General features: G+C 38.7%; 1 protein-coding gene across 5 annotated transcripts in view; it reads right to left on the bottom strand.

The window, feature by feature from the left end:
- GREB1L (GREB1 like retinoic acid receptor coactivator) overlaps positions 1-16,135 on the bottom strand; it is a 132,747-nt gene that overhangs the window by 67,270 nt on the left and 49,342 nt on the right. For all 5 annotated transcript variants that reach the window (XM_071418116.1, XM_071418157.1, XM_071418148.1 and 2 more), the window contains one exon: positions 8,551-8,651. The gene's annotated coding sequence lies outside the window, so the exon portion shown is untranslated. The remainder of the gene's footprint in view (positions 1-8,550; positions 8,652-16,135) is intronic.

Here is a 16,135-nt window from a genome sequence, read left to right as displayed (position 1 = left end):
TTAAAGCAAAAATTAGGTCTGAATTGCAGTTTTAGAAATTCAGTGACCAGGGAGTTTTCAGCTTCACAGGATAAACCAGCAGTGATGTGACATTGAGGCTGGCAAAGGAAAACCACCAAAAAATAGCACTGAAACACCATCTCATCTCTTTTACCTCAAATTTGAAATGTTTCTTTAGTTCTTTTTAACAGTGTTATCCACTGAGCTGTGCACACAAAGAGCAGTTTGCAACCACGATCAAACACAGAGTACACTGAGAGACACAATGGTACAGAAGGCACTGCAAGCTGAGCTCAAGTCAAGTTTTACAAAATGGCCCCGGCTTTACTTTTCTCCAGGTTATGGCTCCCACTCAGAAAAAAAATGGTGCATTCTGGATGGGTTAAAAATCTTGCAACACAGTGAGAGAAAAACTGATGCTGCCAGTGCACCAACACATTCCTCTAGTGAGGACTGAGGTGATTTAAGATTAAGCATGTTCCAAACTTCATTTGATGCCATTTCCTAAAAAAACAGATGTAATAAGCAGATGAAGGAAAACATATAAAAGCTTTCAGGAGTTAATTATGTGGCTTTAGCCTACTCTGACTGCAAAGCTTTTGGAGTCCTTTCAAATGGTTGTGAAATGAGCAGATAAGTTACTGTGGAGGTTTTGTAGGGTTTTCTAAATAAATTAGTAGAAGATGGAGCAAATCCTTTTATGCTGCAGGGATCTTTCACAGTATACATAGGAAAAGGAACATTGCTATGCACCCTTAAAAAAAGGGATACACTTTGCTTTCAATAGAAAAACCTTCAGGTGCAAAAAAAAAGGGCTATCAACCTACAAACATCACTTTTGATTTTGAAGTTTAGGTATTGTTAAAAGACTTCATTATTTTAAAAGGAGTATATGCTCACACAGTTGTGGCAGGGATGGCACAAATAAACCACCAAGGAGCACTTTTGAAAACCCCAGCCTGCCTCCTTAAAACAGGCATGCTCCATACATAGCTTTCCTCACTTATGTTTTCTGTCCTAAATCAACAGGACTATTAACCACATTATTAATGCCAGTGCAATGCAAGCAAATCAGCAACAATGCTTAATCCTAGCTATAGGATCAAGGCATTTTTTTGCTGTGTAATTTTGATTTTGCAATTAGTAGCAGACATGAATTACCATTTGTTCTTCTAACAACCTGGCGTGTTCGCACAGTCAGGCAGTTATATTTGAATCAACTCTATGCCCAGCAAGATCATGGAGCAGATCCTCCTGGAAACTCTGCTAAAGCACATGGAAAATGAGGAGGTGACTGGTGACAGCCAACACAGCTTCACTAAGGACAAATTGTGCCTGAAAATTTGGTAATCTTCTGCAATGGGGTGAGACTGGTGGGAAGGGATCCCATGCAGAAGGATCTCACAGGCTTCTCCAGGCTTCACAGGATCTCACCACTTCTCAGTGGTCCCATGAAAACTTCATGTAGGTCCTGCACATGGGCTGGGACAATCCCAGGCCTAAATACAGGCTGGATGGGGAATGGATTGAGAGCAGCCCTGAGGAGAAGGACTTGGGGGTGTTGGTAGACAAGAAGAACAACACAACCCAGCCATGTGCACCTGCAGCCCCGAAGGCCAACCACATCCTGCTCTGTCAAAAGCCCATGGCCAGCAGGCCAAGGGAGGGGATTCTGCCCCTCTGCTCTGCTCTGCTCTGGTGAGACCCCATCTGCAGTGCTGCATCCAGCTCTGGGGTCTCCATCACACCAAGAATGATGTAAAGCTGCTGGAGCAGGTCCAGAGGAGGGCCATGAATATGATTAGAGGGCTGGAGCACCTCTTCTGTGAGAAGAGGCTGTAAGAGTTGAGGCTGTTCAGCCTGCAGAAGAGAAAGCTCCAGGCTGACCTCCAGTGCCTAGGAGAAACCTGGAGAGAGACTTCTGACAAGGGCAAGGAGTGACAGAACAAGGGGAAATGGCTTTAAGCTGAAAGAATATAGATTTACAGTAAGTATTAGGAATAAATTCTTCACTGTAAGGGTGGTGAGGCTCTGGGGTTGGAACTAGATGGTCTTGAAGGTCCCTTCCAACTCAACCCATTCTATAATTCTATGAATTCATTTAGCTACCACTCATAATAACACAGCAGATAAAATTAATATAGTATGTAGGCAATTAACATAATAAAATAAGAACAAATTTGTTCCTCAAATAATGTATTTAAACTCAGTAACTGTTCCCAAAGCCAATACATTTTAATTGAAACTTGGTTATTTTTATATACTTTCCATATACATAAGTGTTTAGTCACTAACAACATATATTCTGTTAATACACAGATCTTATTGTAAGTTATTAGCTAACAACTATGTTTAGTATTTACCAATTAAAACAAACTATTCAGAAGCATTAGAGATATAAAATCTATTTAGGTAGTTTTCAAAAATCTATGAAGTAAATTATATTCTCAGATGCACCCATTAATTTGAAGCTTTGTTTCTAATTATGATTTAGTGTTCATTTCAAGAGAACACTGTCTAATATTCCACCAATAGAAAAAAAAATCCATAACTGGGAACTCAGTGAATGGTCCTTCTAAATAAACACAAGTCTGTGCTTGTCACCAATTTTAATGCTGGTAATTATCACTAATTGCTGACTTTTATGAATTGTATTTTTGTTTGGATTTTTGTTGGGATTTTTTTTTTTCCCAGTTGCTTCTATCCTGAGAAATTGAAAGGCAAAGTCACCAATGTTTCAGAAGAGCCTTGTAATGCCATAAAAAGAAGCAATCACAATGGCATCTCAGCTGGCATTGCTCGTGAAAATGAGAGGAATGATCATCTATTAAGCACTTCAGGACATGATCATCTATTAAGCACTTTAGGACGGGGCACCTGGAAGCTGAGCACTTCGCCTACAATCCCAGGCATACTTCGAATGCCTTATCAACTGAGTTTGTGGACCAACTCTTCAACACAACTGGACTAACAAAGACTCCCATATGAAGCTAATGATATTGAAGTAATTTCCAGCCACTGAGTTTGTTCAGCTTGTTTGTGTTTCATTTTTTTCTTGCAAGTTGTCTCTACACCAGTTGTCCTCATCTGCTTTCAGAACTCAGTACTGTTCATATTCACCTGCCTGGTGCTGCCTTCAGTAGGACTATGGAGTAGGACTGTGCATTATGGCTTAGCATACATTTATGTATTATTTATTTATTGTAAATTATTGTAAATCCTCAGGCCACTGGGCTGCAAAATTTAAAGTTTTAAACATCACAGCTTATGCTAATTATTTATTGTAGGCAGAAGGTACCATTTGCGTAGGAACTTATGCTTGACATTTTTAAAGACTGCTCACCAAGATGACACTACTTGATAGGAAACAGCAAAAAAAATCCCTATTAAGATACAGAAAATAGAAGCTAAAATGTAATCCATTTTGACACATCTCAGCATCAGATTGTACAGCATTAAAAAGAAAATCCTTAATAAAGATAATTTCAGATATGTATATCAACAATAAAAGTGGTTTTCCCCATGTTCTTTTCTTTTTTTCTTTTTTTTAAAGTTTTCTCATGTGAAAGCGCTGCTAAGTAAGAGAGGAAGAGATATTTTTATTGCCAAGCAATATAAACAAATCGCTATTCATTTCACAGAGACATTAGTGGTTCTGAAAGTTCTCAGTTCCTGAAACACATACAAACTGACACTAATAAAAATAAAACTTTCTGAATAATAGCCATAATGGTAATACAGATTACATTGGCTCTTAAAACTTTCCAAACAAAGATGACCCAATTCATCACAAATACCCACTTAATACTTTCTTTTTCCACCATATTCATCTTATCTGATCCATGCTCTGGTTTCTGACAGCTGCAACAGGCTAAAAATAAAGCCCTGGAGTAAAACTTTGTTGACTTCAACCTTTCCTTTGCTGCAAGCAAACTTTTTTTCCCCCATGAAGTTGGCAGAGCTGGAGATGTACCATGGCACTTCTTCAAATATGCAACTTGAAAGTAATTTCAGGGTTAGCAATAAAAAAAAAGAAAAAAGAAAAAGAAAATGTCTCTGCAGCCAGAACATGTCTCCGACTCTCTACAAAGGGTAACACCCTGCATCCAAGTGACTCACACATGGCATTTCCCCCTTCTCCTTCACTTGTAAAGTGCATAATTCTGCCAAAAGCACCATCAAGTTTTGTTCCTCTCCCTCTTCAGATAGATTATTGAAAGAATCCCTAACACAGATTTCTAGATTTAAAAATAAAATTTAATCAAGAAGAAATAAAGTCAGACTTAAGTAATTAAACTAGCCTTCACTAATGCACTTGGATAGAAGGTTTAAGTAAGCTGTTGGTTCCTCACATCCTCCAAAAAAGGGCTGTTTTCCTGTCCAGAGCCCAGTTTGAAAACAGGCAAGCCTGAACAAGAGTTCTCCTCGGTTTTACAAGGGTTAGTCATCGCTAAAAAGGAACCAGCAAAGGTGGAAATGAGCCCCTCTTCTTTCGCAGAGGCTTGTGTCAAAATGTTTGTCAAGTTCCCTCAGAGCACGTACCTGCACAGCTTTTCCAAAAATACCATTTTCAAATAAGTCAAAATGATCATGCTTCAGCTCTTTTGGACTCAAAATATGTTTTAGAACAGAACAAGATTTTTCTTATCTGAAGCTCCCGTGTAGTCACTAGATAGAGAGGCACATCTAACATTTCTGCAGTCATTTTCAGCTCATTTTCAGCAGGGACAAGAAAAGACCAACACAGCAAAGCCAGCTGCTTTCATGGCCATTTCTATGCAGAAAACAATGCTCTGAACAGACAAGAAAATCCTCTATAGGTCAAAACCAAACAATCAGCTTAAATCCACAAGTAATGTCAATTTAATATCAATCAGACACTTTTTGCAACTTCCCTGCTGGTGGGAAACTGTGTCCAAGGTTTTCATAGATAATTTTAGTGGAAATGAACTTCCAAGTGCAGAGTGCTTTGTAGAGTTCTTCCTTGTCCACAACATGTTTGTCACGTGTCAAAGCTAACTCTACTTTCTCCCCTCCCCAGAATACCACAAATTCTTCTGTAAAATAAACAAATTTCTGTCCAGAATCTCTGAAATTACCAGAGGCAACCCTGTTTGAGATCAAAGATGCACATCACTGTTGGTCCATCTGCAATATCCCAGATTTTAGTTAGGATGAAATTTTCAAGAAACAGGCAATCAACAGAACAACACTTGAACACCAGATCCAGGGATATGGCTAAAAAAGAAGAGTTTGACATTCAAGCTATCTTTTCTAGGCACTTAGGAATCTCAAAAGTTGTTTGTGGGATAAATGTCCACAAATGACATTTATACAACACCATTAGGAAAAAAACCCCACCTTTATCTTTACTCAAAACAGAAATCCAAAAATTGAAATCACATACTATTAACACTTAATAGGAGAAGGAAATAAGGAAATAATTTTCAATTTCTAATGCTTATATTGTTCTGTAATGCAACTCATCAACCACTATGATAAATTTGGGGGGGGGGGGGGGGAGGGGCACCTGTGTCTTACATGAAAAAAAATTGTAATAAAATATTTGACTTGTTGGAGGCATTAGATACACTTCTGTACTTTTCTCCCCAAAATCTTAATGATGTTTACAGGCTGGACTTAATTTACATGCAACATAAGCATGCTAGTACAGGCAATTTTGATTCCCAAAGCTGCTATTATGGTTTAATGAGTCAGCAACACAGAATATTTACAGGTTCTACACATTCTTGATGGCACACACATAAAACTTCCAGTAAATCCTGGCACTCAAGAAACTAATACTCAAAATATTTTTCTGTGACAGTTGCCACAGGGGAATATAAATACTATCCATAAAATTCTCACTGTGAGTGAAGATCTGCTTTAAATATTTTTTAAAAACCCAAACCCCTGCTAAATAAACAGTTTATAAACACAGAACAATTTTCTCCAGTAGATGAGAAAAAAAATGTAAGTTACAGACAAAATTAAGCATTACAGCTCCAATATGTACTCTTCTAAGCAGTTTAATTATACAGATATAGCACTTAATTCCACATAGATATATATGTAAAATGTGATAGTCATTGTCTGTAGGGATAAAGCTGAAAATAGTCTCAGACCTCTCACTGAATTCCTACAGCAGAAGCCAGAACAATCTCATTGATAAATAAATCACTTAATCCTTTCTTCATTTGCCATCACCCTATTGCAAAAGCATGAAGCCAAAGCCTGGAAAGTCAAAGCTAAAGCCTGACCTTCCATCTCTATCCTCTCTGGCTGCTCCCTTGTGTACCCCTCAAACACATGCCATCATTTCCTGATGAGTTTAGAAGGGGTTATCAGGAGACTTTCTGGACATGTGTCAGTTTTGTGGCAACCTGAATGCTATACAAACATCTTCTGTGTTTAATAGGTGATTTGTATTTTAGTAGGTTTATCCATTCCCGACTTTATTTGTTTAAAGGTGCCTTAACCTTGACATAAATCAATGTTAGGCATCTGTATGGAGTACTTCTGAAGAGTTTAAAAGTTAAACTCTACAAAGAGCTCTATTTTGCAAGAAGGTTTCTTTCAAAAATGAACCAAACCAACTTGTCAACTTCTTTGTTCACTTCCCCGCACCTTGAAAATTATGCAGTTTATTCTTTTTTTTGCTCTTCTTATAGAATTCTTCTACAGATCACGATGAAACACCAGCCTGGTCACTATAAAAAACACCACCACCACTGGCTCCCAAGTACCTTTTTCTTCCTAATACAACCATGAGTGTTTGTGTAAGACAGCAGGGCCAGCGAGTCAGAGGCTCTGGGTCATGCCTTGCAGCAGCCCCCCCTTCCAAAGGAAAACAAAAAGCACTGAACCTTTTCTGCCACATGCCCAGTCCTTCCCCCACCACCTCTGTGGTGAAGACGGCCATTATTACATTTCCTTTCGGGTTATTTACAAGGTCTTGGCTCTGACATTGATTTCTTATCTGTTTCTATGACAAATGTTAAGTGTTAATAAGCTGTCCTTTTAAAGAAAGATAATGCTAAACAAATTATAGGAATTAATTACCCCAAGCCTATTCTTTATTCTTTTGTTCTGAGCATTGAAACAAGAACAGTAAAAATTACTCAAGACCAGAAAAAAACACACTTTTTTTCCTGCCAATTAATAAGTGTTAGCAGATTAAAGGAAGTTACACTTTAAGCCAGGCAGTACCCTGAAAATCTAAAGCAAATTTGTCAGGGAATATAGAACAACCAGGCAGGCACAGCTCCCTTATGAACAGTTTTTTAAATTATAAGTGAAGAGTTACTTATTACTTTTTCAGATAATTTGTTCACGGTTTAAATTTTAGGAGAAATGGTGAAAGTTTCAGAAATCTTTTCAGTTACAGAACCATTAAAATGATAAACATTTGGGATCCCAAAGTACACTTCTACTCTAACTGTCCTTTCAGACCTGCATTGACTACACTATAATAGCTGCCAACATTTGGTAAGGATTAGCCTTTCATTTAGACAAAAGCAAGCATTCCTTAGCTAAATCAGCACTTTTTGCCATCAGACTCATAAAACCTTTTCACAACACAGATTTTCAAGAGAATCCTTTAGGGTTTTAGGATGCTGCTCCTTTTACTAAGTAACAAAATACACCCCAGGGTGTCTCATTGACCGCACTCAGCTGTCCTTTGACCTCTGCAATTGTTTAGCCTAACTTCAGGGCCACAGAATCTGCCTCCCCCCACCCCCCCATCGAAAAGGCTAATGTTGCTTCCTCCTAGCACCTGGTGAAGCAAAATCCTGGAGGTTCCCCCCCTCTTCCAGATTTATGCCACGTTCCAGATGTTGCCAAGCAGAATGTTCCTGCGGGGAGGTTTTGGGAGCCCCCAAGGGCTGTGCAGAACCTGGGCTGTGGCCATGACCCCCTTGCTCTGCCCAGGGCTGCCCTTGCCCCCAGGGATACAACAGGTCATAAAGCAGGAATAGATCTTCAGCCTTCTGGGTACCCTGGCTATTTAAATGCAACAAGAAACTATGTGAGCCCAATATTGTGTACTGAGGCAAGCCTCCCCCCACTCAGAAGTCAGGGAAAAAAAGACCTGTGAGAATCTCAGTTGGAAGCACAAATCTACCCCAATCATTACCAAGATCTGCATTCTTCTTCCCATTTGTTTTAAACCCTTGGAGAGGACAAATAAACAAACAAACATTCACCCTCCAAGTGCATAAAACATATATTTAGCTAGTTGCTTAGGTATTTGCAGAGCCTCTAAGTAAAACAGCAGAAGAAGATTGTTACAGCTTCAAAAGAAGTGTCATTAAATAATGAAGTTGACCTCATTGTGGGTATATAAGAAAAAAATGGCAGCACAAATCAGCCCTCTGTTGAAGGCTTTTTGATTATATGAACTGGATTTCATGATTTTTTTAAGAACTAAAAACAAAATCGCTATTTACTGTCCACACAGCTCCTAAAATGCAGTCAATGGAAATGAAAGCCGAGATGCTGATCACAAATATACAGTGTATTTTCTATTAGGAAAGGCAAGTACGGTACCTTCTCAGATTCCTTTCAACCTATTTGAAATGCAGTCATGATTAAAGGATGCAGCTAAGAGTTTGTGAAGCCTTGCTGCATTGTTTAAAACTCCTGACCACCTGAAAAATAAAAAGGGAGAAAAAAATCAGAATTACTCATGCCAGCATATAGTTTATAACAAGACAAAAAACCCTTCCTGTGGAAACCTGGTCTAGGGTGAAGAAAGGAGTGTCAGTGACTATAAAAAGCACATTTTTCTTTAGAGGAATACTTGATTGAAAGGGCTTGGTTTCTTCTCTATATTCTACCAGAAGTCCAAATTCAGAATTTGCACATTTTTGGCACTGAAGTTACCATATGACAGATTAGGAATTTATCACATTAATATGACAAAGTTAACTGTTGTAGAAACATTAAAAAATATATGATAATGCAGAAGTAATTCTTTTACTATTTATAAAGAAACAAAATAAATGGGTGAGCTACTGCTCACCCATTCTCCAGGGTAGAACATTTGATCTACCCTGGAGATCAATGTTCAAAATTAAATCAGAATTAGATGTTTGCTCTCCTATCTGGGTTTCCATAAAAATATTGAAGGGAAAACATTACTAATAGAAATTGCACTTAATAAAAGAAAATACACCTGAAATATCCCAAGGAATGGTAAAAATGCTGTAGCAAGGAGCAAGCAAAAGAATAATTCCTAAAATACCTAGGGCTGTACAGAACACCAATTAACATCAGGAAAAGATTTAAATTAAGTTGTCATTGAGTGGACTTTGACAAGACTTTCTTAGGCAGACAAACTGGTTTGGTTTCTCAATAGCAACACACCATATTTTGCCAAAAGATTTAAAGGAATTTTCCCTGGTGCTTGCAGATGGGATTTTAAGGCTTAAAGCTGGGACTACAGGCGCAGGCCCACTTGCAAAACCAGAACTCAGCTGCACACCCCAAATTCAAACTCCAGGCTTTAAAATTAACGCCCTTAAAGCTTCCTCCCCCTCCTCTCAATTTTAAAAATCAGCCTGTTTAAGAGAGCAGCTGCAACCCTCACCTGTGGCTCAGGGAAGGTTTTGGGCAGGATTGTTGTGTCCTGAAGGAAGGCACTAAACAGCTCTATTGCCAGGGAGCACCGATGCTGCCCCCACGCCCGTGCGCGCCCCCGCCACGCTGGCAGCGGCTCCGGAGCACAGGGACAACAGGGATAACACAGCAGCCCCCGACCAAACTGTAGGGCTCTGCACAGCCTGCAGCCACTGCAGAACGTCAGTAATCCAATTCCAACTGCTCCTGGCTCTGAAATTGCTATTTTTCAGACACGTGCTGAACATTTCACCTGCTAGTAATGACATTTTTGTATTTTCTTCTAATTACACTCAAAGCTAAGACCTTTGGCCCTAGGCCACAGACCTCTATTCAGGCTGCACACATTCTCTTAAAGGCCCTGAGCCTTTGTTGTCACTCTCAGTCTTTCATCTATTATTTATATCCATTGAGAAGAGAGATACTCCACCATTTGTGAAGCTTTAAAGCTTCTAATCATCTTAATTTCTTCGCCTTTCAACCAGTGCTTCCCCTTATGGACCAATGCCAACAGTGTGACAAAATAATTTTTCAAGCCAAGATCCTCCTGGACCCTTCCCAAACCTTGACACACACTGGGCTGTAAGTGCCTTTTGTCCTTTGCTGGCTGCTTTTGCAAACACAGACCTTTGCTCAGCTTGGGGCTGGGGGGTGCAGATCTGCTTGTCAGAGCATTCAAAGGAGTTTTCTTGGGGTTTATGTGGTTTTGCACCACTTTCTCTCTGTAAAAAAGTCTAACTCAATTAGTACAGCTAAATCAGAGATGCTGTAAGGAACCTTATCTCTTTTAAAAATATTAAGTACCTTCTGAAATACCATCAACTATGAATTTTAAGTTTCCATTTTTTTCTTCCAAAAGCTAAACTGCTGATTTTTATACTGTTATGCGCCCACTCAGAAATGACAGATAATCACACAATATTCAAGACATACATACAAAATACCATTGACCCTTTTCCTGAATATTGGCAACATTAATTTGTCCTGACCATATAACATAACGTGACAAAAAAAAGTCTGGCATCTTATGTTCAGGTCATCTCCTTCTTATCCTCCCTTATTTGCAAACGAAATAGGAAACAAATCAACAGCATTTTTGCCAAGATGCAGAAGATCTCTTCAGAATTCATCAACCACTAATCTTCATTGCCAAGACCTGTGAGATCTGCTAACGTCACCCACATCTTGGCTCTTTCTTCCACTATGGTCTGGCTTACTTTTGATTTTTAACAGTGCTTCCTTGTTGTCTGTCCCCTCTGAAGACCCCCAACCCCCACGTCTTTTCTTATTTTTACCATTTGCTTCAACCAGCAGTTCACTTGAGACTCATCCATCTTACAATGCCCAAAGTGACAGATGCTCTCAGGAATGACCATACTGTTGAGTGAACAAAAGATAACATCACCTCTAGGAACTCCGGGAGAAATACAACTTCAACCCTGAGACATGGTTATCCTGGCAGAGACAGCACCATAAACCTCTCTCAAGTGAAAAAAACCCCAACCAACAACTGTGGGGAAAAGGAATCTGACACAATTACAAGCCAAAAAGAGTATTCTTTCCATCCTATGCTGTAGTTAGTGGTGTTGATGACCTTTTTATTTTCTTTCCCCCCCTCCAATACCCCATTGAAGAATTTTGTAGAATTTACTTGTGATAAAATCAAGATGAGAAGAGAGAATGGAGAAAATTCACACAAATACTGTTTCAGGACCCCTACAGACTTGAATGGAGGAAGAAGGCACTTTGCAACAGCTTCAGCAGAAGGTCACACAAGTCCTTTGGCAAAACACAGACATTACCTTGTTAAAATCTACACATCCTACAGACCAGCTGTTGCTCAGTTAAATTCCACAGGAATTCAGAATCACCATGCAAGCCTGTGCCCTTGAAAAATGCATACTGTAACCAGAGTAAGATTACTTTAATGTCACAGCTGCTTGATAAATCTGTAATCTGCAAGTAAAAACTCCTCAGTGTTTTGACATTTGAGCATGCATCACTTAAAAAAAATTAAATTAGAATGATAGATTTTTCCAGCCAACACCCACATATCCAGCTATAGAGTGATGCCTGTTCCTAAACAAAAATCTGCCCTCTGTGCCTGTAAGACTGAGCTAAAAAGCACTGATTTAGAACACACTCAAAATTCTCCATACAGTCAGTGGGACAGGACTTGTTGAAGAGTCCTGGGTGGTAGAAAATATTACTTAAAAAAAAGGAAAGGTCATATTAGCTTCTCCTGGTGACATACGTGCAAAAGTGACACCACAAAAGCTGAGAACTCCTTCTCTGCAGTGAGACACAAAGAATTTCCCTGTCTCTCAGTAAAGCTTTAAATAGCATCTCATGTTCAGTTTCCAAACCCTTCAATTCATGAAATAACCATCATAACAGTACATGAGACTGAGAACATGTGAGCTGTAAAAATGTAAAGGTAGAGCTGTAAAATAAAATAGGGGGCCTGATAACCAAACATTTCCTGTCCAGTGTAAAGTCAAGGAAAAATCATAACATGGGCTTCTTAAGATTTGTTGATTGATTGTATTTAGCCATATTTATTAATTTGTGATGAGTTATGATTTTAGGTCCCTATTCTGATGTAGAATGTTTCTGCTGTGCTCTCATAGCAGATCCCATCAAACCACCAGACTGTAAATGCAAAATTAATATATAAATACACCATTTTTAAAAATAGGCCATTTTCCCACAGTATACCATTCTATAGTACCATTTTGGACATCCAACACACAGAAATTAAACTAAAAACCACTTTGATCCTTCCTAAAGAGGATCCCAGCTCTGGGCCTCAGACCACCTTTAGGGTTCCTCTCCCATTCTGAGCCCCTGAGTGATCTGACACCGAAATCTTTGATAAAATCCCCTTCAGTTGGGAAAAACATGAACAGGAAAATCTACAGAAGACCATTACTGGTATATGACTGAAAAAGTTTTGTTCAAGACTCTGCTTTCCACCTCATATCTCAGCAACTGGCAGGGTTCAAGGCATACTGCAACTACCAAGAAGAAAAGAAATTAGAAGATTGACTCTGGGGGATGTACTGGGACATTCTGCTGTGGTATCTGAATTCATTAACTCCACTACACCTTGAGTGTCACCATGTCCAGAACAACTTTCTGAAGCTTCTTCCAACCCAAATAAATCAATGAAGCAAATAATGAAATCTGCACTTAACATCCTCACAGGAAAAAAAGCTTGAAAATATACAATGCTTTCACCCAAAATACCTGAAGATCAGATATGGATGAAAAAGTAGCAAACTGTATCCTGCCTTAAAAAATCTGCACCCAAATGGGCATCTTATCAAGCAGCCAGGCCTTACACATTTTATTTCTAAATGTTTATCACAGTAGAGGGAAGTGTTTATAATTAATATGCAATCCATCTTCTGCATGCTGCTGCTTTTAAACAAGACAAAATGTGAGTAAAAGGTCAAAGCTACTAGAAAGGGCCTTGGTAAAAACCTCTGATATTACAACCATTTTGCTGGAAGAGACAAGGTGTAAAATAGATTACTGGAACCAAACTCCATATGGAATAGGGCAGACCAAGGGTAGTGATCCAAACAGCAGTGAACAGTACCAGAACTGCCAGTATTAATGTGTTTGGTAACTCTAGACTGCTTTGGAAATCTCTCATTCCATGAGATTCACATTTTCCAATTGAAGCTGAACATTTTTACATGCATGTATGCAAAATCAGTTCTCATTCAATGCAAGTTTAACATGGAATGACTGAAAAATGGATAATAAACTTACAGGTAACTTCTGTCATTACCATTAAGTTATTGACACTGAAACATGACCTTGAAATGACAGCTTCATTAATGCAAGTTTTACCAGGGAAGGTTTCAAAAAGCCCTAATTAAATTAACTACTTTTAAACACAATAGGATCAATATGTATGCAGAGAATGTACACCCCCATGGCAAGTTCTGCTTGCTTGATTGATCAAAAACAAAACAATCCTGTGGCTTTCCAGATCTCAGCTGGTGCCAGAAATCCACACAGAAAAAAAAATCCATCTAAATGAAACTCTGAAAAGGTTTACCCTTCACCAGTCTATTTGCACTTCAAAAACTCCTTAAGTCCTTCAGCTAAACCCCAGGGTTGAACCATTTCAAAAATGAGAGGGGGATGGCCATGATTTATCTTCTTTCTGTGCTCTGGACGGAGCTGTAAAATCTGCCTGCTGGTGTGCCTGTGTGCTACAGGCTTCTTTTCATGAACCTTGGATACTTACTCGTTTTAGAAACAACTCTGCTCAATTCCTTACTGCCCTTTATTTCCTTCAGTCAGACACAAGTACCATTTATAAGGGAAAATTTTGATTTTTGGTCACCAGCATGCAAGCTGATGAAGCTGAATCGCCAAAATGGCCAAGCATCTGAAATTAGCATTTTAAAGGAAAATATAGCAGATCTTATTCATACCTGTAAGGACTGGCTGTTGCCTTAGTGAATTTGTGCTCATGGAACACTTGTTCAACAATCTCATTTAAGCCTATCCCTTATATTTACTAGTACTAAACACATTTTTTAGCAATAAGTTCAAATAATTTTCTGTTTGTAGATAATCAATGTGTTAGGTCACTCAGGATGCATTTTCCAGGCTTCTTTACTTCAAGGTACATTACCAATAGAAGGAAAATGGAGATTTCATGGGTCACAAACTTCTGCATCACGAGGACCATCAGTGCTGCTGTCAGAGCCCACTAAAACTCAGTCAATACACTCTTGCTTTATTTGTCCACTATCAAAACCACTGCACCCAAATTTCTAAACAGGGTTGGTTTTTTTTTCTGAAGCGAAAATACCAATCCAACCAATACTGACATTCTTTGAACACAATTTAATGCTGTGATATTCAGTTTGCATATTAAAAAATATAAACACACACATATAATATAAACATAAATCCTACAGCACCAACACTGTGGAAGGGCACAAAGCAAGGGCACTGAAACATGTTTGTGTACTTCAACTTTTCTAAAGCTTTCTTCTACTCCTAAGATCCAAGCCTATAAACCACATATAAGTGGCACAACTCCTACCAGTCTAAATTCTTCAGACTTGGGTAAACTTGCTCTCAAGGGAAACAACAATAAGAATAGATTCAATATTAAGTATTTTTGCATGGAAGGGGCCCATTTATTTCCAAAGTCTTATTCAGATTTTGCTTTTATCACTGATTTTCTTGCCTTCCATTCTGAAACAACAGAAATGGATGAAAAATACGTTATGAAAATATAAAAACATTGCACATCCTGCCACAGGAGGCTGAGTCTTAATTAGACTAGAGTGAAGCTTCAAAAACATTGACATTGTGCTTGTTTTTGTGCAAGCCAAATGCTGGCCCTAACAAAACTGCAGGACTAATCTGGGGAAAAAAAACCCCAACCAACCCTAATCAGTCTATTAATCCCCACTCAAATCCACAAGGATACTTAAGTAAGAGGTTGTGGATATAAGAAGGAATGGCATCTTACTCAGCATCTGACATGCTACTCAACTTAACTCCTCAGAGTCTGAAACTCTCCTTTGCTCCAGAAAAAGAGTAGAAGATGTTTTCATAATATATCCTCTTTTGTGCATATGCTTTTCATACTAAAACACCCTCTCCAGTATAACTTGATTTTTTGTAAAAACTGTAATAGAATATTTCTTTGACTTTGTCCTTCACTGGTTCACATTTCTCAGACTGTGATGAGGCTGTTTGTAAACTTGCATCTTCTCCTGGTGTGCTTGCAAAAATTCAGTATTTCAACTGTCACCTCATTAGCAAAACACTTCAACTTCCCTACATGAGCCAACATTTGCTATTTTAATAAAGCTTTCATGAAGGTGGAAGTTTACACTGTCTCTTGTCTCTTTTTACCACATTCCCTATTACCAAGAACAAGCTTTGTAAAATATATATTGTAATAAAGAATTTTTGAGTATTTGTGTAGCTATCTATTTTTTCCATACTTATTTACAGTTACTGAGAAAACCCCAAATGGACACACTAATCAACAGGATTTGGTACTTCTATTTCAACCAAAGTGAATGTCACCACACCACAGCCAGGTAAACCCACTTTAGAAACTGAAGTCCAAGCAGACAGAAGAAAAATACCATAAAACAGAAAAAAGAATCTGGAAAAACAAAACACCAGTAAGAAATACCCTGTGGATTCATTAGCAACCAGGGTGGCAGGCTTTCCTCTAATTCCCTTTAAAAGCCCATGACTACCTGCAGAGCCTGGGAGTGCAAATCACATTAGTGGAGCCACCAGATGACCAAAGAAAGCACTGGAGGCCTGGTGAAACCAGTAAACAAAAGGCAGCATTCCAGCTGAATGCCGCTGCTAGAGTCAGCATTGTAAGATGCTTGGATCTGATAACCCAAAAACCAGATTAGCTGCAGGCAACAAAAGAGTAAAATGAGAAACAAAGGGGTCATTTTGACACATGAAGAAATCATTTCCATTAAAGCATCTTGAGTTTACTGTG

Source organism: Agelaius tricolor, unplaced genomic scaffold (genome assembly GCF_023055355.1).
Source record: "Agelaius tricolor isolate 1412-34295 unplaced genomic scaffold, bAgeTri1.0.p SCAF_2, whole genome shotgun sequence".
NCBI lineage: Eukaryota > Metazoa > Chordata > Aves > Passeriformes > Icteridae > Agelaius > Agelaius tricolor.
The sequence above is the reverse complement of the archived record's forward strand: the minus strand, read 5'-3'. Positions and strand labels throughout refer to the sequence as shown.